This window comes from Leopardus geoffroyi, chromosome A2 (assembly GCF_018350155.1).
Source record: "Leopardus geoffroyi isolate Oge1 chromosome A2, O.geoffroyi_Oge1_pat1.0, whole genome shotgun sequence".
NCBI lineage: Eukaryota > Metazoa > Chordata > Mammalia > Carnivora > Felidae > Leopardus > Leopardus geoffroyi.
The window spans coordinates 144003682-144031359 of NC_059331.1; the positions used below are offsets into that span (position 1 = coordinate 144003682).

The window sequence follows — 27678 nt, forward strand, 5'->3', positions numbered from 1 at the left end:
CTAAAATGTTGTTGAAGTCAGAAAGAAGACACAATGGGTGAGAACAGCATGTGAAAGGGCAGGAAAGAGCCATCCGAGCTAATGAATGACAGAGAGAGAGAGAAATGTGAGACAAAGATGAGAGGTAGACAGGGGCCACGTCATGCATAGTTTGTGCAGGTCCTGTGGAAGATTATGAATAATTAAAGTGATTAACTACCTCACTTAATGTTTCTCTTTCTTCACCTTTTAAGAAGCCCATAGAAATAGGTCTCATCTGTGAACACTGCCTTTCATGGAAGAAAAATGGATGAGGGTCACTTATGCAGAGGACAAACTGGAGTGGAAAGAACAGGAGGTATTGAGCCCCATTAAGAAGTTACTGGAAGAGGCCACAGAGAATGATGCCTGAGACAATGCTACTGGTGCCGAGGAGGAGTAGACAGAGATGTTAGAATCTGAGTTAGAATCAATGAAGCTTCAAACTATTTTTTCCAGCTTTATTGAGGGAGGATTTACAAATTAAAAATGTATATATTTAGACTGTACTGATTTTATCTAAGCAGTGAGGTTGTGGGGAACCACTAAGCATGACACTAAGGTTTTGGCCTTTGTGACCAGTTTGTGTGATGCCACCATTAAACAAGCAGGCAATACAGGAGGGTGAGAAGGTACATAGAGGAGAAAAGAATGATTCTGATTCAGGACAGGTTGTCTTTGAAGGACCCATGGAACATCAAATTGAAGACGTTGGTCTGGAACTAAAGAGAGATGGAAAATGTAATTACAGTTTTGTCAGGTGCTGATGCAGTAGGTAGTTGAAGTGTCAGGAATGAACAGGTCACTCAGAGGGAATATTTAAATCAACAACAGGTGAAAAGGTGAATGATGGAGCTCTGAAAAACCATAGCATTGGAGAGGGAACTAGCAAATGTGAATGGAAAGGAGTGACCACATATTTGGAGGAGAAAACTTTTAGGACAAAGTCTAGTGGTAAGCTGAAGACTGCATAATGTTTTTAAAAATAAAAAAACAAATAAACAAAAAACTGTGATGAATGGAAGGATTAGGTAGCTGTAGGAATGTGAAAACAAAACTGTAACACTCTAGGGAACAATAGCTGTTTTAAAACATGACTGCCCTTTTAATTAAATTGCTGTGATTACTTAAGCATCCCATTAAAGACATGTCATACCCTAAGTATCATTTGAGATTACTACTGACTCCATAGCTGGAAGAAATGAAGACTGAAAAAAATTTTATTATGACTATTTCAGATGAGACAAACAGGCAATCCAGACATAGTTTAGTCTGAATTCATTGATTTATTCATTCACTAAGGATCTATTAAACTTTTTGTTCGTAAAAAGCGAAGTTAGGTTGGATTCTTACATAGTCTAAATTCATTTCATATTTTTTATGTCTCTGCCTCGTATTTGTCAGCCTGGTCAATTTGTTTTCCTGGAAAGAGGGACCACACAATTAATTTATTTCAGCTGAACAAATACTTATAAGGAAACTGCTCCACATGGCATTTTGCTGTTTGATGCCTTATGGATATTTTATTAAATTGTGGACTGTATTACTTCCCAAGTGATTGCATTTAGAAGATTGGGATTCTTTTCTTAGCTCTGAAACTCATTCACACTTTCTATCTTCACATCAGTCAAAAAGCCCGACAGTTAATCCATTCATAAGCACTCAAGGTCTACTATGTTTCATGAGCTACAGACATTCAAAGATTGTCTGTCTTCAGCATCTTGTAATATAATTGAACGACAAAATGTACACATAAGAAAAGCCAGATAAGAATATAAAATTATCTAATGATGAAAAACAATTGCATAGGTTATATCAAAAGGCAGTAGTAATTATCATCACCCCTCAAAACAGGCCCATGATTTCATAAGAAGTCATTATATACTGTTGAGAGTTTGGTCAAATACCAGTGAAATTTAGTCAAACACTCAGGCTTAGTGAAAGATATGTTTTCCTACAATCAATACCTGTACCTATAATACCTACAATACCTTTCCTACATTATCTAATGTTTTAATATTTAAAGAGACTCTCAGACTTGACTTAGACTCCTGGCATGAGCAGGAGGAAGACGAGTTGCCCTCCATCAAAGAATATGTCTATTACATCTATTTTTCCATATCTTATCCTGAGAGAATTCTGACTGCATGCAATTCAAGGGACACCAACTTTCCTGTTCTGCAGGTGTGCCCAGTTCTGCATGAAATAATTTCTAAAGCTTAGCACTTTCCTGAAGTGTAGGAAAATAATGCTGCATGGAGGAATTTATAATTGGTTGTTCTCTGGAATTTGCTGTTTGATTTCCTTGCCTGTGTAATTTTTTCTTTTGATTATTTAATAATAATTGGAAGATCATTTGTAGAACTGAACGCTTTACATACACTTTGTAACATACACAACCGTTCTTTCTCAGTCTCATTCACTGATACCTCACTAGTCCTAATGGCAGCACTCTAAGGTTGGTATTATCACCATATTTTTGACAAGGACAATGAGAAACAGGGGTGTAAACAGCCAGTAAGAGGCTGGAGCGCAGGTTCAGATCCTGGTCTGTCTGACTCCAAGTCTAGACTTTTCCCATCATCTTGCTTATCCAGAATTAACTATACATGTTGCTTAATGGTTTAGTAGATACAAATGATTGATGAATAAAATAAAGCAAATTTAAAGACTCATTAAGAAACCCAGAAACCCAGCAGGTTGCCCCTTATAAGTCAATTTATAGCTACACAAATGCAGTACTTCTATTGAGTATTAAGAACTTAAGATACTGGGGTGCCTGAGTGGCTCAGTCAGTTAAGCATCCGACTTGGGCTCAGGTCATGATCTCGTGGTTTGTGAGCTCGAGCCCCGCATCGGGCTCTGTGCTGACAGCTCACAGCCTGGAGCCTGCTTCAGATTCTGTGTCTCCCTCTCTCTCTGCCCCTCCCCTGGTCACGCTCTGTCTCTCTCTGTCTTTCAATAATAAACGTTAAAAAAAAAATTAAAAAAAAAATAGAACTTAAGATACTTAGAATCTATACAGATTTCTTAGAACTGACTTAATCTTCTTCAGTATATAACCAGTCCACCCTCAAAACCTTCCAATTATCCCTGCAAATGCCTGTCTTCAGAAAGACTTTGCTGATGTCCTTTGTATTCCATTTCTCCTTTGCATTGCAGTAATTGTATTCTTTTATTTTGTTATTTTTTCTCATCTTAGACTATAAACTCCATGCGTACTGAACCTTGTCTTTCACATTTACCACCATATCCTTATCACCTATCACTATGTTTGGTACATAGAGACTTCAACAAATATTTGTTCAATGAATAGATGGAAGATTTGTAATAGGCACTGATGGTATAGAGAAAGACAATGAGATAGTTCTGCCTGCAAACATCTCTCAGCCAAGTCAGGAAACAAAAGGATGCATGTAAATATATGTTTAAAAATAAGTGACATAAAAGAAGTTTAAAACGTGGACCATGATAATTCAGAGCAAGTTGCCACTGAAATGGGTCTGTTTCCCAAAACCATTTTTATGAGGGTTCCAAGAATTAGAATACCATGTTAACTTTAGTGTATTCATCTGTAGGGTGGCACAATAATTTGCTCTCCTTGATTCAAGGGCAAGTTTGTAAATAATTCCATTTCATAAGTTTTATCTCTTTATTTCATGGGTGAGTAGCTTGATGTCTCAGGTCTGAGAGATGAAAGGTACATTCATGAGTTGATTCACCAGTGCAGGAAGATACTGGAGTGAGGAAGAAAACAGACTTAGCATCAGAAGGCCTAAGAGTGGATTCTGTGTGACCTGAGACAAAGCTCTCATCTCTCAGTTCCCTCATTTCTGTGATAAGGTTCATAAAAACCATCTCCCAGAGATATCAAGAGAACCAACTTTAAAAAGGCAATCTAACAAGGGTCTATACAGATGTGGTACGTTATTAGTGTTGTTAATAATCCTCATCATCATGACCAGATAAGCACCATCACTGAACCTGACAGTGGAGACAGTTGATATTCAGACTTAAAATATGGGATTGTCAACCAATCACATTCTTGAATCCTTTCCACTCTTTGTATAATATTATCAGATATCCTAAATTCTGAGAAATGATACTTGTCCATTTGTCTATGCCAATAGATAAGATGGCTACATTTCACCTGTCACCTATTATTGGTCAACACAATGTGACTGGGGCAATTTCAACGTGAGAGAATGGGAAAAGTTACTCACATTTTCCTTTTCAAACCCCCAGTTCCCACCCTATTGATCCAAGTCTCTTTTCAAAGAGAGTCTATAAGTATTTTGAAGACCTGGGTTGAAAATTAGAGTTTAACTCTTTAAAAGAATAACACGGTAGTTAAAACTATGTAACTATTAGTGGTAGCAACTATTAAGAAGCAAAGGTTGCTATGGAAACAACCACATTTTCACTTAACATTTGCCTATAGATTGTTGAGAGGCTGGAATCTAAAGTGTCTGAGACAGTGTTTTCACAGGTTGGGTACCCCAGGAAGCAGACCCTTAGAAGGAGCTTGAAATGCATATTTGCTCTTGGCCTCCACTCTATGGAGGGCCCAACAAGGAAGCAGCACTGAGCAGAGAAGTCCAGCTGGCGATGGCCCAGTGACAAGCTCCCAACATCACAGGGAGTTCCGAGGCTAGAATGGCTCCCAGGGTTGTTTTAAATTAGAGCAGGAAGGCCAAGACATTATACTTTCACACGAATCAGTCATTGAATGTGGGCCCCGTCCTGAAGTGGTGGAGGTAGGGGTAGGGTTAGAAAATTGGGCAGGGCAGCTCTCTACAGCCAGGCAATCTTCAAGGGCCAGTATAGCCCTCCCAATGGCAAGGTCAGCAGGCCTTTGCTAAGTGGGGATTTGAAGGGGCATTCACCATTTATACAAATTAAAATTTACAGAGAAATGAAGATATTGCATCTCTAAAATGATAGTATATCTCAAATAATTAATAAATGTTATTGTTTAATTTCAAAACTCCTCTTCAAAGAGACTGTATTGCACAAAGAAATGTACTGCACAAAGGCAATCTATATAAATAGCACAAAACTGGAATTATAGGCCAACTTAGACAACAGAACTAGGATCATAAAACTCCCTGGTATTTCAATAGAGAAGTTTTGTGAAAGCAATCTGAAAGGATAAAGTATCACATTTTCAGTTGTTGCTTATTTTTAAGAACAAAATCTCTATTAATAATGTGGAAGGAGAAAAATAAAACAAGAAACAATGTCACAGCACTAAGTTCCAACTGTGATGAAAATCGAGGAGGATTAAATTATTAGGAATGAAATTACTTACAAAGCTGTGTACAGAATATAAAATGTGATTTCTTTTAAACAACATGATTATTACCAGTGTTGGTTGGTTCACAATTTCTGTCAAGTTAAGTTCTAAGCAAATTAGGTCAAGTCTCTGGTTGTCTAACCTGTTAGATCTGCATGACAGACTTCAGTTTGGCGCATAAACAAATCAACAAAATTACCATTTTATTAACTGTCAGAGAGAATGACTAGACTCTTGGTAAAAGTTGACTGGTCAAAATTTTTGAGCATAAAAAATTACCTGTAATTGACCATTTTGGGTCAAATAAAAATGTGACATAGTAAACTATTACATAATTATTTCTTATGAATGTGCCTCCAGATAATGGCAATGAACAAAACCAAATAACCAATTTTTGTTTTTTCCTTAAAGACAATAAAAACACATAAACTCTCCAAAGTGTCCAGATCCCAGTTTCAATTCCTGAGAGGAGAGGAGTCTCCATTCTCTGGAATCCATTCTCTGGAAACCAACTGGTTATCTGACAGTTCAACCCAATTCTGATGCTATCTACCCAGAGACAGCATCAGATCCCACAGGTGTGGCCAGTCCTCTAAGACTGCTCTCCCACCTCGCTTTAGGCACCAGTCACAATCTGGATTGTTACTTCTACTTCAGACCAACTGGCTATAAATCAGAGGTCCCTAAGACCCCTCCTTGGGTTCAGTTAATTTGCTTGAGCAATTTACAGAACTCAGAGAATCATTGCACTTACTAGATCACCAGTTTTATAAGACTATAGCCAGATGAAGGAGATGCATAGGGCAAGATACGGAAAAAGAGCACGAAGCTTCCATGCCCTCTCTGACTGTGCCACTCTCCCCCAATCTGCAGATGTTCACCAACCCAGAAGCTCTCCAAATCCTGTCCTTTTGGGTTTTTCTGGAGGCTTCATTACATAGGCCTGATTGGTTAAGTCATTGGCCATTGGTGATTGAATTCTATCTCCAGCCCCTCTCTCTTTCCTGGAGGTGGGGGAATGTGACTGAAAGTTCCAACCCACTAATCACACTGTTAGTTCTCCCAGAAACCAGCCCCAGTCCTCAGGTGACCTAAGGGCTTTCCCAGAGTTACCTCATTAACATAATGAAAGACACCTCTATTACTTTCATCACTTAGAAGATTCCATGATTCTTAGGAGTTCTGTCCCCAAAATAGGAGAAAAACCAAATACATATTTATTATAAATCATACTATCACAAGTCTCCACCCTAATTACCCTTGGTATCATTTCTTTCCATCTTTCTGGAGATATAAGTAAAATAGCAACTTGGTCTAATGTAACTGGTCCTTTAGTGATAGTTGACTAAAATTTGTTCTGAGGTTCAAATAAGTGTAATCACACTTTTTGTAACAATATTTTCACCTCCACATGTGGTGCACAACTGGGACTTCGCAGAAAAGTGCACAGTATGATCCGAGTGTGTACGTTTGTCAGCTTGAAGTGCACTTTGGGAAAGAGAAGATTTATCTCACACATCACAGTAAAGAAAAAGTGTTATTTTTAACAACATGGATTAAAACAGCAAAACTGTACTTAAATCTGTGCTCATTCTATCTTTTTCTCCTTCTCTTTCTCTCTGTAAAACATTTTATCCTTTTTCCTATATCAAATGCCATGTAGACTCTTAAAGGGACTCTGAGAAGCAATGAAATAAGGGAATGAAACTTCTGGTACAAAAAAGGCATGAGCCAAATACTACTTCCTATGTGTCCCATCGAGGTTAGCAACAGGGACAAGCCACTCTGAAAAAGACTGGCACAGATAGCCATCTCCTGCCCACCACCTGCCTGTCTATGGTATCTCAGAGACACTGATGCTCAGGAGGACTGGGCTGAGAGAGTCTCACACGGTCAGTGACCATACATACTTGGCTTTCTAACTCAGCCACGACTCATCACAGATCCCAATATTTGCTCAAAGGAACACAGTGGTACAGTGGTTATGAATCTCTTCTCTGGGGCTAGATTTCCTGGCTCTAAATCCTGGCACATCTCTTACTGACTAGTGATTCTGGGTAAGTTATGTAACATTTCTGTGCCTCTGTCCCTCACCTGAACATCGTGGGGATGCTACTATCTTCCAAATGCATTACTATGAGTAAATAAGGAATTGAATAAGCACTCAACAGATTAATTTTTGTCACAGAAAACACATCAGTTTTATATTTTTTAAATCAAAATTGACAAACCCCAGGGGCGCCTGGATGGCGCAGTCAGTTAAGCGCCCAACTTCAGCCAGGTCACAATCTCGCGGTCCGTGAGTTCGAGCTCCGCATCAGGCTCTGGGCTGATGGCTCAGAGCCTGGAGCCTGTTTCCGATTCTGTGTCTCCCTCTCTGCCCCTCCCCCGTTCATGCTCTGTCTCTCTCTGTCCCAAAAATAAATAAACGTTGAAAAAAAAAAATTGACAAACCCCAAACAGAAATGGTAACTCATTTTCATCAAGCAATATTTACCTATATTATTCCAAAACACCTCAAACTTCACTCCCCAAATGTACACAGAATAATAACTCTTACCTGAGATTCTAGTTGATGGGCTGTGAACTGTAGAAAGTCTTACAGTCAGAAAGGAAACTCATGCCCATCACAAGCTAGACCTAAACTTCTTATGTGTTCTTTTCCTACTCCTAAAAGCTGTAAATATCTAAGGCAATATAGGTACAGTATGTGGGAAACATTCAGAGAAAGAAAGAAAGAAAGAAAGAAAGAAAGAAAGAAAGAAAGAAAGAAAGAAAGAAAGAAAAGAAAAGAAAAGAAAAGAAAAAAGAAAGAAAAAAAAGAAAAGAAAAGAAAAGAAAAGAAAAGAAAAGAAAAGAAAAGAAAAGAAAAGAACCAGGAAGTAGAGGCAGTTAGAAGAGAAATGACATGGGGGGTGAGGGGGAAGGGAAGAAGAGAGAGAACAGGAGAAGAACCCAGGGAGACCAGAGAGCACACCCTCCAGGCTGGAAGGATCTCTGGAGCTAGGCAAAAAAAGGATTTTTTGTAGGGTCAAAAAAGCAAATGTAGGGTTAGAAACAGTTGAAGAAGGAGGACTTGACTAGTTTTAAATAAGTTTTACTAATGAGTTGTACACATTTGTATTTCTTTGGATTATTTTCTTAGTACTATTTTTGGAGTGTTTGGGCATTTTTATTTTGTTTTATCTGTTTGTTTTTGCTTTTTAAAGTAGATGACCAGATATTGGGGCCAACAATTTGACAAGAAGGTTTCAAAAGATAAAACTACCTCCCTGTAAATGCTCAAAGGTACAATACGAACAGACTCTATGAGAGAAGAGAATTTCATATTTTCCAGGCCATTTCCTGGAAAAACATTCAGGCCAAAATTACTGGAATCAAAGTGAGCACTGTTTAAATTTCTCACCCATTCTGGACTAGGAAAAAAAATAGTATTGGACTGTGAATTAAGCCCATTACAGTTAAATTAGACACTAGTCATTCAGTTATAGATTAGGAATTCATTACAGAATTACAGCTATTAAATTTAATTACTGAGGGGGGAGGAGGAACATCAGTGGTATCCACTCTTCTTAAATTATTCAACAAATATTTATTGAACACTTGTTACTTGTCAGATGCTTTTTACACATAGAGTACACAGTAGTAAACAAGACAGAGAAGGCCCCTGACTTCACAGAGCTTACATTTCATTATATCTCTAGGGTCTAGTAAAGCCTGAAATGTGTGGGCATTCATTGGATGCATGATTGAATAAGTGAGTGAACAAGAAGCTCCTATTTCATAAGGTAGTGGAGTGATCTAATAAAGAGATAATCATATTTATTAAAAATACCATCATTTACAAAACATCTCTGCATCTATATGTGTATACAGCATAAAGTCATTTCCAAATAGCTTCTGCCAATAGTACACTCTCAAAAGTATCTCAAGAGCAGCTATCAGAACTTGCAAACCATGAGCATTCTTCTATCAAGTACCCAAGTAATATCCTATTCTACTTATTAGCATACTTGAATTGTATTATGTATTGGCTTTTTTTTTAAGTTTATTTATTTATTTTGAGAGACAGAGACAGCACGAGGAGAGGAGGGGCAGAGAGAGAATCCCAAGCAGGGTCCATGCTGCTAGTGCACGAGTTTCGAACTCATGAAACCACGAAATCATGATCTGAGCCAAAACCAAGAGTCAGACACTTAACTGACTGAGCCACCCAGGCATCCCTGGTATTGGCTTTTAATCAGTGGTCTTTACTCAAAGCATCATTTTCAACAAATATTCAAAGGGGGATAACATTCTCTATTTAAGGAAGAAGGAACTGAAAGCTCTATTGTCATTATTTTAGCGAAATAACTCCTTAGAGCAAGAGTTTTACCACAACCAATGTACAGTGGCAACTAAACTAAGAAATGGCCTTCTGAGAACAAAAATAAGCACCAAAAGCATTTAGAAACTCACTCTTTAAGCAAATGCAAGAACTTGTTTCTCTAGGTAATAGAAGATTATTTTCCAGAGCAGGATTTGATCTATGTGTTTGAGTTATAAAAAGGTTAAAAATATAGTTATATATTTAACTTCCTGGATTCAAATAGGACTACAAAGAGAGGAGAAGGAATATGCATGTTCTTGATAGCAAGCCATTTACATTTTAATTTTTTAAAGGACTCTCTTTTAAAAAGTTTAACAGCATCACTGAAGTATAGTTGATACACAGTATACAGAAGAACTGTGTATGTTTAATGCACACAATTTGATAAGTCTAGACATAAGTATATAACTGTGATACTATCACCAAAATCAGGATAATAATACTTATCCATTATCTTCAAATGTTTCCTTTTGTTCCCCCACACACACCTTTTTTTGTAGTTAGAACACTTAAGTAACATGAGATCTACTGTCTCAACAAAGTTTTAAGTGCACAATACTGTGTTGTTAACTATAGGCACGATATTGTGTAGCAGGTCTCTAGAATGTATTCATCTTTTATAACTGAAACTTTATACCCATTGAACAATTCCCTATTTCTTCTTCTACCCAGCCCCTGGAAATCACCATTCCACTCTCTGCTTCTACAAGTTTGACTATTTTAGACACTTCGTTTAAGCAGAATCATAGAGGATTTGTCCTTCGGAGACTGGCTTACTTCATTGAACATGATATCCTCCAGGTTAGTCCCTGTTGTCACAAACAGTAGAATTTCCTTCTGTTTTAAGACTGAATAATATTCCACTGCATGTATATTACACATTTTGATGATTCACTTATCTGTCAATAGGCATTCAGGTTGTTTCCATACCTTGGCTATTGTGAATAATGCTGCAATGAACATGGGAGAGACATCTCTCTGAGATTCTAATTTCAACTCTTGGATAAATACCCAGAAATGACACTCCTCAATTATATGGTAGTTCTAGTTTTAATATTTTTGAGGAAGCTACACACAGTTTTAAATAATGGCTGTACCACTTTACATTCCCACTAACAATGTACAAGTTCCCAGTTTCTCCAAATCCTTGCCAACATTTGCTATACTTTGTTGTTTTTTTTGTTTTGTTTTGTGATTATTGCCATGCTAACAGGTGTGAATTAATATTTCATTGTAGTAGTGATTTGCATTTTTCTGATAATCAGTGATGTTGAGCATCTTTTCATATACACAGTAGCCATTTGTATGTTTTCTTGGGAGGAATATCTATTCAAGTTATTTGACTTTAAATTGGGTTATTTGGGTTTTTTTGCTATTGAGTTGTAAAAGCTTAAAGCACTTTTGTTAAATTTTGGACTAGATTTTCCTAAAATAGAGGACAATTAGTAACTTGCAATGCAAGATTCCCCTATACACAAATGAAATCAATTATTACTTTTTCCTTAATGAAAAATACATTTTATTTATTTTTTAAGTTTATTTATTTTGAGAGAGAGAGTACACACGCACGTGTACACAAGTAGGAGAGGGGCAGAGAGAGGGAGAGACAGAATCCCAAGCAGGCTCCATGCTGTCAGCACAGAGCTCTATGTGGGGCTCAAACTCAGGAACCATGAGATCATAACCTGAACCAAAATCAAGAGTCAGATGCTTAACTGACTGAGTCACCCAAGTGCCCCAAAAAATCCGTTTTAGTATAGAAAATAATAATGACTCACTGAACACTAGTTCACCATGTTTTTTTTGTTTTTTTTTTTTTTTAATTTTTTTCAACGTTTATTTATTTTGGGGACAGAGAGAGACAGAGCATGAACGGGGGAGGGGCAGAGAGAGAGGGAGACACAGAATCCGAAACAGGCTCCAGGCTCTGAGCCATCAGCCCAGAGCCTGACGCGGGGCTCGAACTCACGGACCGCGAGATCGTGACCTGGCTGAAGTCAGACGCTTAACCGACTGCACCACCCAGGCGCCCCTAGTTCACCATGTTTTAATATTTCATTTCACCCTCATAATATCCCAGTGCTATTGAATAAGGTAAACATTAGAAACTTCTTTTTATATTGAAGGAACTGTCCCTAAGATCACACAGCTAGGAAGCTAGAGTGAAGACCTCATAAACCTAATTCTAATAGCTAAGAATACTTACTGTACTTTGCAATTGTCTCTCAATAATTGTCTTCTTGGTCATTAAATCTCAATACATATAACTAAACACAGCATCAATAGGTAAGGTAGTATAATCAAAATGAAAATTCCAATGTTTGATACTATCAGGACTGAGTAATTTAGAATTTGGTCTGGTTTAGGTCAGGCTGAAATTTCATTCATTAACACCCTCTCAAAAAAGTATCCTTCATGCATCTATTCCCCACAAACCCAGCCATGTCTGCTGTCATTCACAGAGAATTAACTGAGCCCTTACTACATACTGAGTGATCTGTTGGAATCTGGAGTTACAAAAATGAATAAGACATGGTCCCTGGTCTTAACATACTTACAGTAAATAACACAATATAAAAACAAAAATTACAGGGGCGCCTGGGTGGCGCAGTCGGTTAAGCGTCCGACTTCAGCTCAGGTCACGATCTCATGGTCCGTGAGTTCGAGCCCCGCGTCAGGCTCTGGGCTGATGGCACAGAGCCTGGAGCCTGTTTCCGATTCTGTGTCTCCCTCTCTCTCTGCCCCTCCCCTGTTCATGCTCTGTCTCTCTCTGTCCCAAAAATAAATAAACATTGAAAAAAAAAATTTAAAAAGAAAAAAAAAAAAACAAAAATTACAATTTGACTTGAGAAATACAGGGTGTGTGTATATATATTTATATATGTTTATATAATTATATAAATATATATAATATATAAATATTAAATATATTATATTTATAAAATATAAATATATAAAATATAAATATATAAATATAAATCTATAATCTATAATATGTATATAAATATATATAAACGTATATATTATATATAATTATATATATAAATTATATAAAAATATATATAATATATATATATATATATATAAATAAATACAGGGTAACCTCGGGACACAGGACCAAGAGAATGGAATCTAGTAACTCTGAATAAGATTCACTGGCTCCTTCAAGTGACCATGGGAATAGACGGTCAGAGAAGTATAAAGAGTAGCTGTATAGCACATCGATACACACCGGGATCAGAAAGTCAGAAAACATTTCAGAAGTGAGCTTATGATTGATTTAGCTCCCCAGAAACCAGTAAAATCTATTTCTAATGAACACTACCTATCAGCAGAAAAGTTTGGTATTTCCCATGAAAATGTGATTGTCATTAATAATTTAAATATGATCTGATAAACACCCCATATTTATGTACAAAAGGGGATTGAATTTCACTTTTTCACAATAAGAAACAGACAACTCATCTTGGGGTGGAAAGAATACAGCAAAAAATAAATAAATAACAATTAAAATGGCCCCTTGAAGGGGAAATAGCAAAGCCTCAATCCTAAGAACAAAGGATTTCAGCTGGGTTCAATAAATTTTAATCAAAACTAATCAAATTGCTAAATACATGGCATTATTTATTTCAATGTCAAAACATGTCATGGGGCGCCTGGGTGGCGCAGTCGGTTAAGCGTCCGGCTTCAGCCAGGTCACAATCTCGCGGTCCGTGAGTTCGAGCCCCGCGTCGGGCTCTGGGCTGATGGCTCAGAGCCTGGAGCCTGTTTCCGACTCTGTGTCTCCCTCTCTCTCTGCCCCTCCCCCGTTCATGCTCTGTCTCTCTCTGTCCCAAAAATAAATAAACGTTTAAAAAAAAAAAAAAAATGTCAGAACTTGTGAGAATAGTTTTCTAAACATTTTATTCTTATTATTGCAAACTATGAAAATGTACAAGCCAGGGCAAAGTTATATCGTTTAGGGATTCACTAACAGTCTTTCACTGAAACTAAAAAACTTCTATATCCTCAGTCTTATAAAGAAAATTTGGCAGGGGTGTTATAACATTTTGCATTAAATTATATCATTTATCTATGGGGGTTCTTAGAAAAGAACATTAAGCCTTCAATAGTCCCAACATCTTCCAAGCACAAAAATGAAAACCAATCAGAACCATAAATGACAAAAGGATAACAATTTGTTCCCTCATCAATTTCTGTGATATAATTTCTACAATTTCTGTTCAGGCAATGACTCCCAGCTAAAACTCATGCTCCTTACAAATGCATTATTTTTCAACCATATATAGCATGTGAAATCTATAAAATGAAAAGCAGTTTGACTTGTGAACAGAAAGTCCTGATATATGAACAGTATGACAGAAGACCTGATTCTATCATAATAACAAGTTCACTCATGATGTGATATAGTTTTCCCATCCCTATATTGGACCGTGCCTACATTCCCTCTGTAGTTGACCCTGGTCAGTCACTTAGCCCCTCTGGCTATCAGTTTCCTCATTCGTAAAAAGAAAAGTGCTCAACAGGATGATCTCAAGATTCCTTTGAATTTTGACATTTTGTGTTTCTATGAATATACCACATACACTGCCTCTCCTGAGTACTGTGAATTATGTAAGTTCCAATACAGGAATAGAACATCATGTAAAATACAATAAATCACTTTGTTAAAAGCCTACAAGAGAAAGACTAGAGGATACACAAAACTTGTTCAAATAAAAACTATGAAGCCTGGCGTCATGAGTCAGGGCATGACTGGGTAACTTAACATGGATGGAACTGGAGAGTGTTATGCTAAGTGAAATAAGTCACACAGAGAAAGACAGATACCATATGTTTTCACTCTTATGTGGATCCGGAGAAACTTAACAGAAGACCATGGGGGAGGGGAAGCAGAAAAAAAAAAAGTTGGAGAGGTGGGGAGCCAAACCATAAGAAACTCCTAAAAACTGAGAACAAACTGAGGGTTGATGGGGGTGGGAGGGAGGAGAGGGTGGGTGATGGGTATTGAGGAGGGCACCTGTTGGGATGAGCACCAGGTGTTGCATGGAAACCAATTTGATGATGAATTTCATATTAAAAAAAAAAGAGAGAGAGAGATGCTAAGCCAAAAAAACAAAACAAAACAAAACAAAACAAAACACTGAGTATTTTACAAAAGTATTAGAGCCTTAGTCAGGTGCTTGGGGTCTGTAGGCCATTCATGGAAGCACTACAATTCCTTGTCAGTTCAATAAGAATGAAATGAGAGTGAGGGTTAGGCCTAGGCATGAAGAAGATGGGGACATCTTCCTGCCGATTTGTCCATTCACCTATCACTATTTAGTGATAGCTAACTCTTCTCCTCTCATGTTTTCATTCTCCTCTCGTATTTCTTTATCATACTCCACTTTCCTTTCCTTTCTCTCCTTTTCTCTTCTCTTACTCCACCCTCTCCCCTTTCAAAAACCAGAAAATTGTGCCAGGTCAGTGGATACATGCCCTTCCACTGTTGCTAACCCGACTCACTAAAGGACAGCAGTAGCAGCACAGAACTGTTGTGTGGCCTGGCATCTGGTTAAGTATGAACACAGAACACGTTCATTTGAGCTCCACTTCCTCCAACTCCAAATATCCAACTAAGTTTTTGAGTATAAAATGAGGAAAACAAATGTCATCAGTGTTATGAAAGTACAAAGTAGATGATGGCCAAGTCATAATTGACTTACCAAAGCAGAAAAAATGAAACAAAAGCCCACAAGGCGTGGGGATGGGGCCGATGCCAACAGAAACAAAGCTGTCACTCTACCCAACATGAGAAAGGCCCTGAAAATGGAAGGTCCAGAGACTCCAGAGTTGGGGTTGAAAATCAAATCAGGTGAAATAGTTGTAAGACCCTTTTTTTAAATTCCAGTCCCTCTGCACAGAAGATAAGAGTGTCACTTTCTATAGAGGATGAACTCAGGGACACCAGACACAGCTGAGGACTGAGCAAGTTGCTATAAAGTGAAAGCCTGCAGGCTGAATGGGGAGCCCCTGGGCCTCTATCCCTGCTGGGCACTCAGACTTCAGAAGCTTAATGTTCATCTCCAGGCAGAAAATTGGAGGAATCTTCTTTGGTGAAACTGGCCAAAAGGTAACAACACATTGACACTCATTTGGATGTCTTCCCACCAAATAACCATGTCCAGCAGCTTACTTTACAGTAAGGCCACCAGTCAGCAAACCTTGCCACACTTCCTAAGCTTCCAAACAGCAAGGCAGCACCACATTCTTAACATCTCGCCAAACAGAACAGAAGAACTCGGAGAACACAGAAACAAAACACAAGCAGAAGATGACTTCAAGAATATTAATGTCATCAGGGGTGCCTGGGTGGCTCAGTTGGTTAAGCGACTGACTTCGGCTCAGGTCATGATCTCACGGTTGGTGAGTTCAAGCCCCACGTTGGGCTCTGTGCTGACAGCTCAGAGCTTGGAGCCTACTTCAGATTCTATGTCTCCCCCTCTCTCTACCTGTCGCCTGCTCACGCTCTGTGTCTCCCTGTCTCTCAATAATAAATAAAAACGTTAAAAACATTAAAAAAAAAAGAACATTAATGTTGTCAGAAGGAGCTCCTAGCAATTAAAAGGATAAGTGAGATAGAAATATTTTAATAAATGAGATGTAAGAGAAAGTTGAGGAAATATTTAGAAAGTAAAACAAATGAAAAAAATAATCATGACATAAGAGAATTCATTTAGAAGATTCAACATTCAAATGTTGAAGTCTCAAAAAGGAAATAAAGGGAAGCCATTACCAAAAAAATAAAAGAATGTTTCTGAGAATTAAAGAACAGGAGTTTTTTAATTAAAAACACCAACTACTTAACCAAAAGAAAAAGAAGAAAGATAAAGGGAGAAAACCTACGTAAAGGAATATTAGCACAAATTTTAAAGCACTTATGAGTAAAAACACAGTGCAGAAAAAGGATTAAGGCTCAGAATGGCTTCTGGATTCTCCGTGGCAGTACTACTTGTCAGAAAAAAACAAAGCAACACTGTCAGAATCATGAGGAAGATGAGTTTTATTCAAGATGAACATAGAACGACCCAAGCTATAAATGAAACCCTATTTTGGTAAAACAAACCTTATTTTGGACATGGAGAAATCTCAAAAAAAATTTACTTCCCGTGTACCCTTTCAAGGAAGCTTCTGGAGGATGTACACTAGCCAAACAAGGAAGAAACAAGAAAGAGGATGATTCCAAATCCAGGTAACAGGTACTCGAACACAGGAAAGTTAAAAGGATTTCTCAAAGTTTTGAAGAAGTTGTTCAGATCAACTGGTCTATAGATCATCCAATCCAGATTAGAGCAGAAAGATGGAAGACTCCAGAAGTATCTCCAAGAAAAAAGAAATAATTGATGGACTGTTAGATGTGTTTGACTGTACAGAAAGAATATATACAGCTCTGCTAGAGTTTGAGGGTGGATTCATAATAAATATATAAAAAACCAAGTTTATGGCAAAGCAAAGAATTATTAATTCCAGGAAAAACAACATACGTGGAAAAAGAGACATGTTATTTTAGTACCTTATCTAGATCAATTGTGACATCATGTGTACAGTCATGATGGCACAAACACTGAATATTAATTGGACCAAAATTATGACACAATCCTACTGGAAGAATTAGAGAAGTGTATGTATGTCTACATGCACATTCATGTGCAATCTATGTGTTGGGGCTGGGCGTTAAGTCAGCATCTTCCATAGTAGGGAGACAATAAAATGAAAACTAAAAAATCAAGATAGTAGCATATGGAAATATGGAGACAAATACAAGAGAAACAACCAAAGGAGTTGAAAACAAATCTTCTACAAGATCAAGATTCAAAAGTGGGAGGGGAGTAACTGTTGATTTTTGTTAAGCCTAGCTGCACTACATATGATATCACTTAGATAAAATATATGCTTGGGGCTCTGCTTTTTAAGGTCATCAAGTAGGAAGAAAAAACAGTTGAAGATGGCAAGATGATTTCAATCATACCTGTTAAAGGAAGCATCTTCTGTAACTGGGTTTCTCTTCAAAATGTCTCTGCATCTTTATACGTATGCCTGCATCATCTTACTTACTTGGAGTTTGGTTTGTCTGTTTTGTTTGCTTTTGGTGACATAACAGATGCTTGTTTCCTCTTCTTAGGACCAAAACTTATGCAGTAATGCACACTGACAAAAATAATAGCTAATGAGAACATGACAAGCCATGCTGCCAGGGTTTAAAGCATCAGCCTCCATCTCAGTCAGAGCTAACGTGTCCATAAGTTCTGTTTCCTACCCAAATTCCAAAGATTCTTCTCAGATACAGCACTAGCTGTTTTTAATGACATAAAGGACCTATCATTTAAACAAAACCACAACTGGGGTGCCTGGGTGGCTCAGTCAGTTAAGGGTCTGACTCTTGGTTTCAGCTCAGGTCATGATCTCATGGTTTGTTGAGTTTGAGCCGCATGTGAGGTTCTGTGCTTGGGATTCTGTCTCCCTCTTTCTCTGACCCTCCCCCACTCATGATCTTTCTCTTTCCCCCCCCCCCCCAAATAAATAAGACATTTTTTTAAAAAATAAACAAAACCACAACTAACACTTTATCTGGATCCTATTAGCAATTTAATATGTTTGTTGTTATGATAAAGAAAATGAATTCTCTCAAATAAGGACATAATTATCACTCAGGTAATCTTATTTGACTATTTCAAGGACTACAAAGGAATTAAACTCTACAGGCAAAGTGGCCACAGTGTAGAGGGGAACACAGGAAGGCCCAGAGGTTGTTATTTGTAGCTGTGGGCATTGGTGGGGGTTCCACTAGTATTCCAGCTATCAGGTACATGGGTTTATAATAACTTTAGTGGCTGTTCAATAGTATTTCATAAGAGAGGAGGGTAGGAATAAAAATCATACCAGTGGCTGTCTTCCAAACTCCTCTAATAGGGTTTGAAGCCATCAAAAAGTTGCTTTTGGGAAAAGATGAGAAGGTATGAAGGAACTTCCTGGCAAAATTTTAGCTAATCTAGGGGCGCCTGGGTGGCGCAGTCGGTTAAGCGTCTGACTTCAGGCAGGTCACGATCTCACGGTCCGTGAGTTCGAGCCCCGCGTCGGGCTCTGGGCTGATGGCTCAGAGCCTGGAGCCTGTTTCCGATTCTGTGTCTCCCTCTCTCTCTGCCCCTCCCCCGTTCATGCTCTGTCTCTCTCTGTCCCAAAAATAAATAAACGTTGAAAAAAAAAAAAAAAAGAAAAAAAAATTTTAGCTAATCTATCCAGAATTGAAATTTTATGAATCCTATGTGGGAAATAAGTCACAGATTTCAATAATCTGTGACTCATATACATGTATGTGTGTCTTTAAAATATATGTTAGGCATTGAAGCACTGGGAATTAATTTGTATCTCAGTTCTTCAGAAAAGATTTGCAGTGATTTCTTTTCCAACAGCAATGGGTTGCCTACCTTTAGACTACATGGTGCATGAAGAGGCCCCTCGCTCTAGCACTCACACTGGAAGAAGGCAGATCAAACATCAGCAATGGGGAGAAACGTCTGGTGTTGAGTACTATGCACCAGGAATGGGGCATGGGAAACCAGACCCTGATTTTCAGAGAATTTGAGACCTAAGGGGTGAAATAAATAAAAAGAACTGGATTCATCAGTCATTCTTTCATTTTAATATCAAATAATAAATATTCATTTTAAATCTCATGGATTTTGTACCAACTGACTTGGGCATAAAATTGGGAACATCATGTAACTCAAAAATGTGAAATTCTTTCCCTGCATTATGTCACTGTACAATGGGGATTATTCTATGGAATCCTTACAGGTCTCCTGGGTATCCCAGATACAGTAATTTAGTGTAATCAGGTTGTTACACTGTTTTCTAGTAACAGGCTTTTCTCACTCTACCAAGGAATATCCATAACCCTCACATACTACTTCCTCCCTCCCTCCCTCTCTTCCTTCCTTCCCTCTTTTCTTCCTTCCTTCCCTCCCTCTCTCCCTCCCTCCTTCCTTCCTTTTTGTCCTATTGAATTGAATCTGTGTATCTTTTTTTTTTTTTTTAAGAAAAAAAAATCACTAATCTTCTTAGACACTGATAGTGTTAGTAGAACCAGGTTCTTATCAGGCTCTAATTGGACACAGCATTGTGCAAAGGAAATTAATGAACACGGGAGCCTCTCAAAGCTTACAATTTATGTGAGAAGTTTAATGAGGAAAAAGAGGTCAATGCCTTTCATGAGGACCAAATCCATATCCAAATAAATACTACTTCACAGTACTCCAGGAAAATAAGTCTCCAGCAAATGTCTTTGGACTCAGGCAAGATCACAATTTATGTGAGAAATGGGAAAAAGTGGGCAAAGAAGAGAGAAGGAAAGAAAAGAGGCATGGAAGCATCTGAAGGAAAGGGAGATTGTTCTTAATAACTGCAGGTGGTATGCGACATAGGACAACAGCAAGACCTCAAATACAGGAATATTTTTCTTTCTGTTTTACATTTATTAACAAGCATGAAAAATATCCAAAAATAACACTTGGTTTGTCATTTTTGGAGCTCATCGCACACATTTTGTCTATTTTTCTGCAGAACAGTTAGCATTCCATTTATTTTTGCATGGGTGCTAGAGCACAACATGGGCATAAAACTGTGAAAAACTAAATAGCTCAAAAAGTGTAGGTGGGCTTCTGTGAAGTTTGTGCTGAATGAATTTTTAGAAAGCAGAATGCGGTACTAGAATTGCTGCACATGTGTTCTATTATTAAATACCCAACTCTTCTAAATTGGGAAGGATAATAACAAGCAATCTTGTGGAAAAGCTGAAGACCTAAACAGTACAATTCTGAAACCAAAATAAAACTGTTTTGTTATTTTTCTTTACTGTTCTAGTATCATTGTGGCATCATAGCATGAAAACCAAAAGAGCAAAGTTTACAGGAAAAAAAATGCAAGGGAATACTGCCCATCACCTTACCATCCTAGCATTATAAAAACTTATGATTTATTTCAGTCTTAATCCACATAAATCCATAATCATCATTTTTTACAAATGTGCCTATACTTCTTGTGTTTGGTTTCCCATGGAGCATTGTACTGTGAGTATTCCTGCAGGCTATTTTAAGAACAGTGGCAGCAAGAACACCAGTTTTTGAGCAAGAAGATGTGGTTTCGGTGTTAGCACACATTAGTTTCTTGGGTGGTCAGGATAGTCATTATTTTCTTAGTTATCCAATTCCCCACGGAATTGACAAAACCAATTTCACTCACTCTTCTTGTTCCTGGACATTTAGGTCATGACCAATATTTCACAGTCTAAACACCACTGCAATACACGCTACTTTGATATAGCTCTTTTCATCTTTTGAAGAATATTCTTGATATGACTTCATTGCAAAGTGGACATATTTATATATGCTTTATACCTTTTGGTATATATGGCTAAGTTGTTTTCCAAAAGATTTATACCAACATATACTGTTACCAGCAATGTATGATTGCACAGCAGCCTCGCCAATATTAAATATTATATTTAATGTTTTGCTAGCAAAATACCTGAAAAAGAATATCCCACCATACTACTGAAGTGTTATATTTATATTTTATGATAATTAGTAAGAGTTGTCAGAGTCCTGAAAGTTAATAAAATTTTAAATTATGACCAATAGTCCTATAAAGGACTATCGATATAATTTCACCTCTTCTTTCATCCATGAAGAACTTTTTGCAAAATCTTTGATTATCCTCAACTCCTCATTGTGCTTAATTGCCCTAATTCAATGTTTTACTAAGTCCTTCAAATCCCAAATCCTTCTTAAATCTGCCCCAAATCCTTTCAAACCCCAAATCCTTCTTAAGTCTGCCCACTCTTCTCTGTCTCCCCTGCATGGCCTTAGTTCAAGCCCTCTGTAGACCTTACCTGGATGACAACAATAACTTCTCCAGTATCTCTGCCTCTAGTTCAATGGTGGCATTGTGTATGTCTAAAATATCAATCTGATGATGGATGTTACTCCTCTGCCTACATACTCCAATAGTGTGCCATTTTTTTTTCCAAGACAAAATTTGAACTTGGTGACATAGCATACATACAAGGCTCTTCACAATCTAGCTCAACCTTTAGTCTCCTGTCTCACCATTACCCCACACCCATTCACCACCCAAATGTCATTCGGTTGAAGGTCTTTACCTAGATATCTTGTAAGACTCATGTAAGGGGACCACTTCCCTAACCCCACATCCTGTCAGTATTGGTTGGTCATTCATAATCTCATTAACAGATTGGAAACCTCAAGTCAGAGCATTTATTCCACTGTATTATGATTACCTATTTAGCTACTGATTTTCCCAAGTAGCCTATTGACTCCTTAAGGTTAAGATGTGCCTTTAAGGGGCGCCTGGGTGGCTCAGTCGGTTGAATGTCCGACTTCGGCTCAGGTCGTGATCTCACGGTCGGTGAGATCGAGCCCCGCGTCGGGCTCTGTGCTGACAGCGCGGAGCCTGGAGCCTGTTTCAGATTCTGTGTCTCCCTCTCTCTCTCTGACCCTCCCCCATTCATGCTCTGTCTCTCTCTGTCTCAAAAATAAATTAACATTAAAAAAAAAATAGATGTGCCTTTAAGTGATCCTCAGGGCCCTGCAACAGGGAGTTGTTAGTGATGGTGAATTTGTGTCTGTTGGACAAATAAACAAATGAATGAATGGTCCAGTCTGTGCTCAGTGTCTTCCAGTGATAGTACCTATCAAAAAGTCCATTCTGTTTGTTGTGACCTTTAAAAGCTAGAGAGCTATTATGAAATTTCTGCTGCATACGACTGGGCAAAGGGCCTATTAAATATCTAAGATACTGCTAAAGTATTTGGTGGCCTGAAACATCCATGAAACTGGTGATTTTGAGTGATTTACTGAATAGAATACTGGATACTATCTCTGTCGTGTACATTAAATGTGAGGTCCATTCTAATAATAGACAAATACATAGCAGATAAAAAAACAAGAAAAAGAAAGAAAAAAAAAGTGTGAATGCCTTCGAGGAAAAATTGAATTTGAGGGTGGTGCAGAGTCTCAGGTCCAATCTGCCCATCTCAGAGGGTCCTCCTGCGGTCAGGAAAGGCTGTCTGAAGGAAGCAAGTCTGCAAGGAGGCTGCCCAGGGGCAAAGGTGTTGACACACTTAATGGGCTCTGGCACTTGTTTTCACACATATTCACAATGGAAGAATGAGTTGAAACAAGAGACACAGAGAAAAAGAGGAAAGTGACCAAGTGTATTTATTTAAGGGAAGAAGTAAGCAAGAGAAGTGAAGGGAAGAGATATCATATCCTCTTTATTCTATAAGCATGAAGACAACGATTAAAAAATAAGATGGTCCAATATTAAAGTGATAGAAGTACTCTGTTGCTTCATTAGAAAAGGAAACACTACCTTTTGTAATCTGTCTAGTGCCACCCAGTAGAACTTTCTTCACTGATGGACACGTTCTATTGCTGCACTGCCACTAGCAACGTGTGTAACTGAGTATGTGAGATGTGGCTCGTGTGACTGAGAAACCCCATTTTTCATTGTGTATAATTTCAATTTCAATAGCCACATGTGGCTAGTGCCCTTCAGGGCTGGGCAGATTCTATACCCCTACAGCTTTAAAAAAAATAAAACTTAAATTTAAGGAGGAAGAGGACTTAAGGAGCAAGTTTACCTGTTTGGGAGATAATGAAATAATACTGTCATTGTTCTTCACAATTTATAACACACTTTTATATATTTTAACAAGAGTATAAAAGCTAAAGATGAATGTGGACTCTCTATTGACAGAAGCAGTACGGAAGGAATCAGGGCCCTGTGTTCTCACCTACTTAGAACGTGACTCGTGTGGAGCAAAGACCCTACTGGGCTATGTTGGACAGACAGGAGAAAATAGTGATTAGGAATACAGATTCTGCAGCCCAATTGCCCAGTTATGATTTACTGGCTGTTTGACCTTAGTCAAATTACTTAACTTCTCTGTGTCTCATTTTTCCTTCTCAACTTAATGGGAACTTATAGTATTGACCTCGTAGAATTGATACAAGTTAACATAGGCAAAACATTTAGAACAATGCCTGGCATATATAGAAAATAATTTGCTCATAATGGGTTAGCAATTCACCCAGGGATCAGCAGTCTCCAAGTACATGGAGAAATCTCTTTTGAAAGGACACAGTGCTCTAGTATTGACCAGTCCTTCTTATCACTGTGATATATGTCTTTGCCTCATGAGTATCAGATGAGGTCTCAGATGAGGTCCCAGACTAGGAAAGTGCAATATTAAATGATAATAGATGGTCTTCAACCAAGTTTTCACTCCATCCTGATAAGCCAATTCCATCACCCTATCATCCTAATTGTTATTCTATCTTGTTTGCATGGCTACTTTCCCTTCAAAATTCTAACAGGTTACAAACTATAGTTGAGATTATGAGCTGAGAGGCTCCTGAGTGGCTCAGTCAGTTGAGCATCCAGCTTGATTTCTGCTCAAGTCATGATCTTACAGTTCGTGGTATCGAGGCCCTGTGTAGGGCTCTGTGTTGACAGCACAGAGTCGGCTTGGGATTCTCTCTCTCCTCCTGTCTCTGTCCCTGCCCCCCTCAACGTGTGTATGTGCTCATTCTCTCTCTCTTTCTCTCTCCCCCTCCAAAATGAATAAACATTTTTTTAAAAAAAGATTCTGAGCTGATCACTAACAATTATTGAATGTTTTCATGTGAACAGAGCATTATAAATGATATTCATAGTCAGAATTCCTAAAGGTCTCCTACTTTTCAACTGGCAACTGGGCTTTGTCTTAAACTCCTAATCTTGCTCTTGGTGACATTCTGGCCCGTTTCTGAACTTCTCTGCCCTTCTAAGCCTCCACTGTCCCCTTCTATCTGTCACTCATATACCCCTCACCTCTCCTTCCTCATCTCTCCTGCCAGCTCATTGCTTGGAGAGGTTGTTAGAAGCTTTTAAAGTTTTCTGGAAAACTCTCCAGAGCAAGAGAATAATTTGTCTGTAAGTAGAGCTGATGTTGAACACATTAGAATGCTGGTGAAATTTAGAATACATAGGAAGAAAAGCATTAAACTGGAGAATAATATAAATAAATGAAAAATAAATAAATAAATAAATAAATACAATTTTGGGGAGTGATATGAAATAAATTAAAGATTTTCCAAGTTATTACAGAGGTAACAAGCCACAGAAGATGACAAGGGTTCCTATATAATTGCTAGGAAGGAAAATGCAAGAATATTTTTTATTCTCCTCCAAATAACAAATTCAATGATGTGCTTTGAATCAGCAGAAGAAAACACTCAGGTTGTGAAGATGCTATGAAAAATGGTCATCTCCAGGGGCTTTATGAATTAATCCTTACCTGAGGCATGTTTTTGCATGCTCCGTGTAAATTATTCTTTGTAAAATTATATTGAGGAGAATAGAAAATGCAGCTTGTAACTAGGTTAACAAACAATAGATTAATAGCATTTCATGTCAGCCATAGATAACCGAAAAGTCAAAAGCCCAAATATATATTTATCAAGAGTTCATAAAACATTTGTCTTAAATAGGAGCCACATTCTGTCCTTCTTTTTTTACACTTGGAAAACACTGGTGATTATTCCAATAATTTCAGAGGGCAGAAGTCTCACCAGGATACTGGAATAATATGTCTTTACAATTCTTCATTTTCCAGTTTGAAATTGAAAAACTCATAAAAAGGAAAACACAGACTCCTGCAACAATCTGAGATACTAATGAGTCCATTGCTTTTCAGACAATCTTGTGCAATATGTAGCCAAATGCTTCTGCCAGCGCTGTTTAGTGACATCAGCTCACAATGCAATATATTATTCCCTGATGTGGGTAATAAATTACAGATACTTAATAATTTATCATGGTTGCTTTGAAAGCATCACACAGCACTTAGCATCTAACACAACAGAAAATAACTATTGACCTCCTCACAACAAATTCCAAAGACCTCATTTTTATACTCACTTAGTTAACATTCCTTTTAACCCTCTTCTTTAATTTCTCTTCTAAATTTTAAAATAGCATCTTAGTTGGAAATAAACTTCAGGGTTATTTAGGGTCAACCCTCCCAATGTAGGAATCTCTTTAGCATCTCCAACAGAGAGCTATAAATGATTTTTCTATTTTCCTCAGCATCTCTGATGCACTAGGTCAGCTATTTGGTTGGGCTTTATTTTGAGTCTTTTCTTAAGGATCTGTTCTGTTCGTGGCAGCATTTGGACTTTTAAAGGCAGTGCAAATCCAAAGTATGTAAAGGTTAACACTCTTCAATGCCAACACCACAGACTGGAAGGTAAGAAAGTCAATCAATGAACAAACTGCGTATTCTTAGTTAATACCAAATCAAGGGTGATTTTTAGCTGACAAACTAAAGTCAAGGTTGGCACCATGCAGAGCAAATCACAGACAACTGATAAAGAATATAATATCTGTTTTTAGGAAATCTTTTTCAGTATTCACAGTTGGTCAACACACAGTACTCTGTGGAAGAATTATAAAGAAAAGGCATAGTTCTCACCCTTGAAGAGTACATAATCCAGCTAGGGAGCATAACAGGCATGTGTATAAAGGTAGATTACTGAGTTCAAAGGATATTATGTAAATAGCATACAAGAGTGCCTAGAGACATAATGAAGTTTAATGAATTGGGTTAATCAAGGAAGATTTTCTTGAAGAGGTATAAGCCTTAAATATTAGGACATATTTTTTAAAAGAATGACAATGCCCTGTGTCCAGAAAGGAAGGAATATTGTAAGGTCATATAATGGAGAAAAATTCAAAAGGACTATCAAAAATGAATTCATACAATTGAGATTGGAGAGGCAAGAAGAGGAAGAGATAGATCCTACGAATATTTGACTAAAACTAGATTTGCTATGAAATGAATTAAAGAAAGAGTCCAGGTACTGGAGTTGTATAATAGTAAAAAACAATAAATGAAGGGGTCTGTCACAATTGTGGGAACCCCTTTTTCTATCCAGAAAAGGGTTTGCCACCAGGGTGAGGACAGTTCTGATCATGAAAAACCCAAGGTTCTTTCCCTAAGGAACTAGGTTCTGTGACCTCTTTAGAAAGACCCATTCTCTCACAGTCACAAGGATGAGAACCTCAGAATCAAACCTGGACGCCAAGTTGGACACCAGTACAGCTGCAACATGGATTAACTCCCAGCAGGATGCAAGTAATGGAAACATACTTCTCTACCTCTTCCCAAGAAAACATTGTAAAGGAGTCAGGCTTCAAAAGCTTTTAATGTGGTTTTTTTGGGGGGTGTTTTTCTTGTGTGTGTTTTTCTGGGGTTTTTTTGGTTTTTGTTTTGTTTGTTTGTTTTGAGAGAGGGAGAGAGAGAGAGAGAGACATGGCGTGAACAGGGGAGGAGCAGAGAGAGACAGAAACACAGAATATGAAGCAGGCACCAGGCTCTGAGCTGTCAGCACATAGCCCAACATGGGGCTCGAACTCGTGAACCGTGAGACCATGACCTGAGTCGAAGTCGGCCACTTAACCAACTGAGCCACCCAGGCACCCCAGAAAAGCTTTTAAATGAAAGAAAGTAGTGGGCTCAGTTGAGTTGTAATCATATGTGTTAAGGGCAATGTAAGAAAATACAGATCATCTTCACTTACAATAAAGTTATATCTCAATAAACACATCAAATATTGAAAATATCCTGGGGTACCTGGGTGGCTCAGTTGGTTAAGCATCTGACTTGGGCTCAGGTCACGATCTCACAGCTCGTGAGTTTGCGCCCCACGTTGGGCTCTGTGCTGACAGCTCAGAGCCTGGAGCCTGCCTTAGATTCTTTGTCCTCCTCTCTCTCTGCCCCTCCCCTGCTTGTGCTCTCTTTCTCTCCCTCTCTCGAAAATAAATAAACATTAAAAAAATTAAAAATAGGGGCGCCTGGGTGGCGCAGTTGGTTAAGCGTCCGACTTCAGCC

At 38.1% G+C, this 27678-nt stretch overlaps 1 protein-coding gene across 5 annotated transcripts in view; it reads right to left on the reverse strand.

The window, feature by feature from the left end:
• The window catches only part of GRM8 (glutamate metabotropic receptor 8), a 765850-nt gene that overhangs the window by 409929 nt on the left and 328243 nt on the right, over positions 1–27678 (reverse strand). The window lies entirely within an intron of this gene.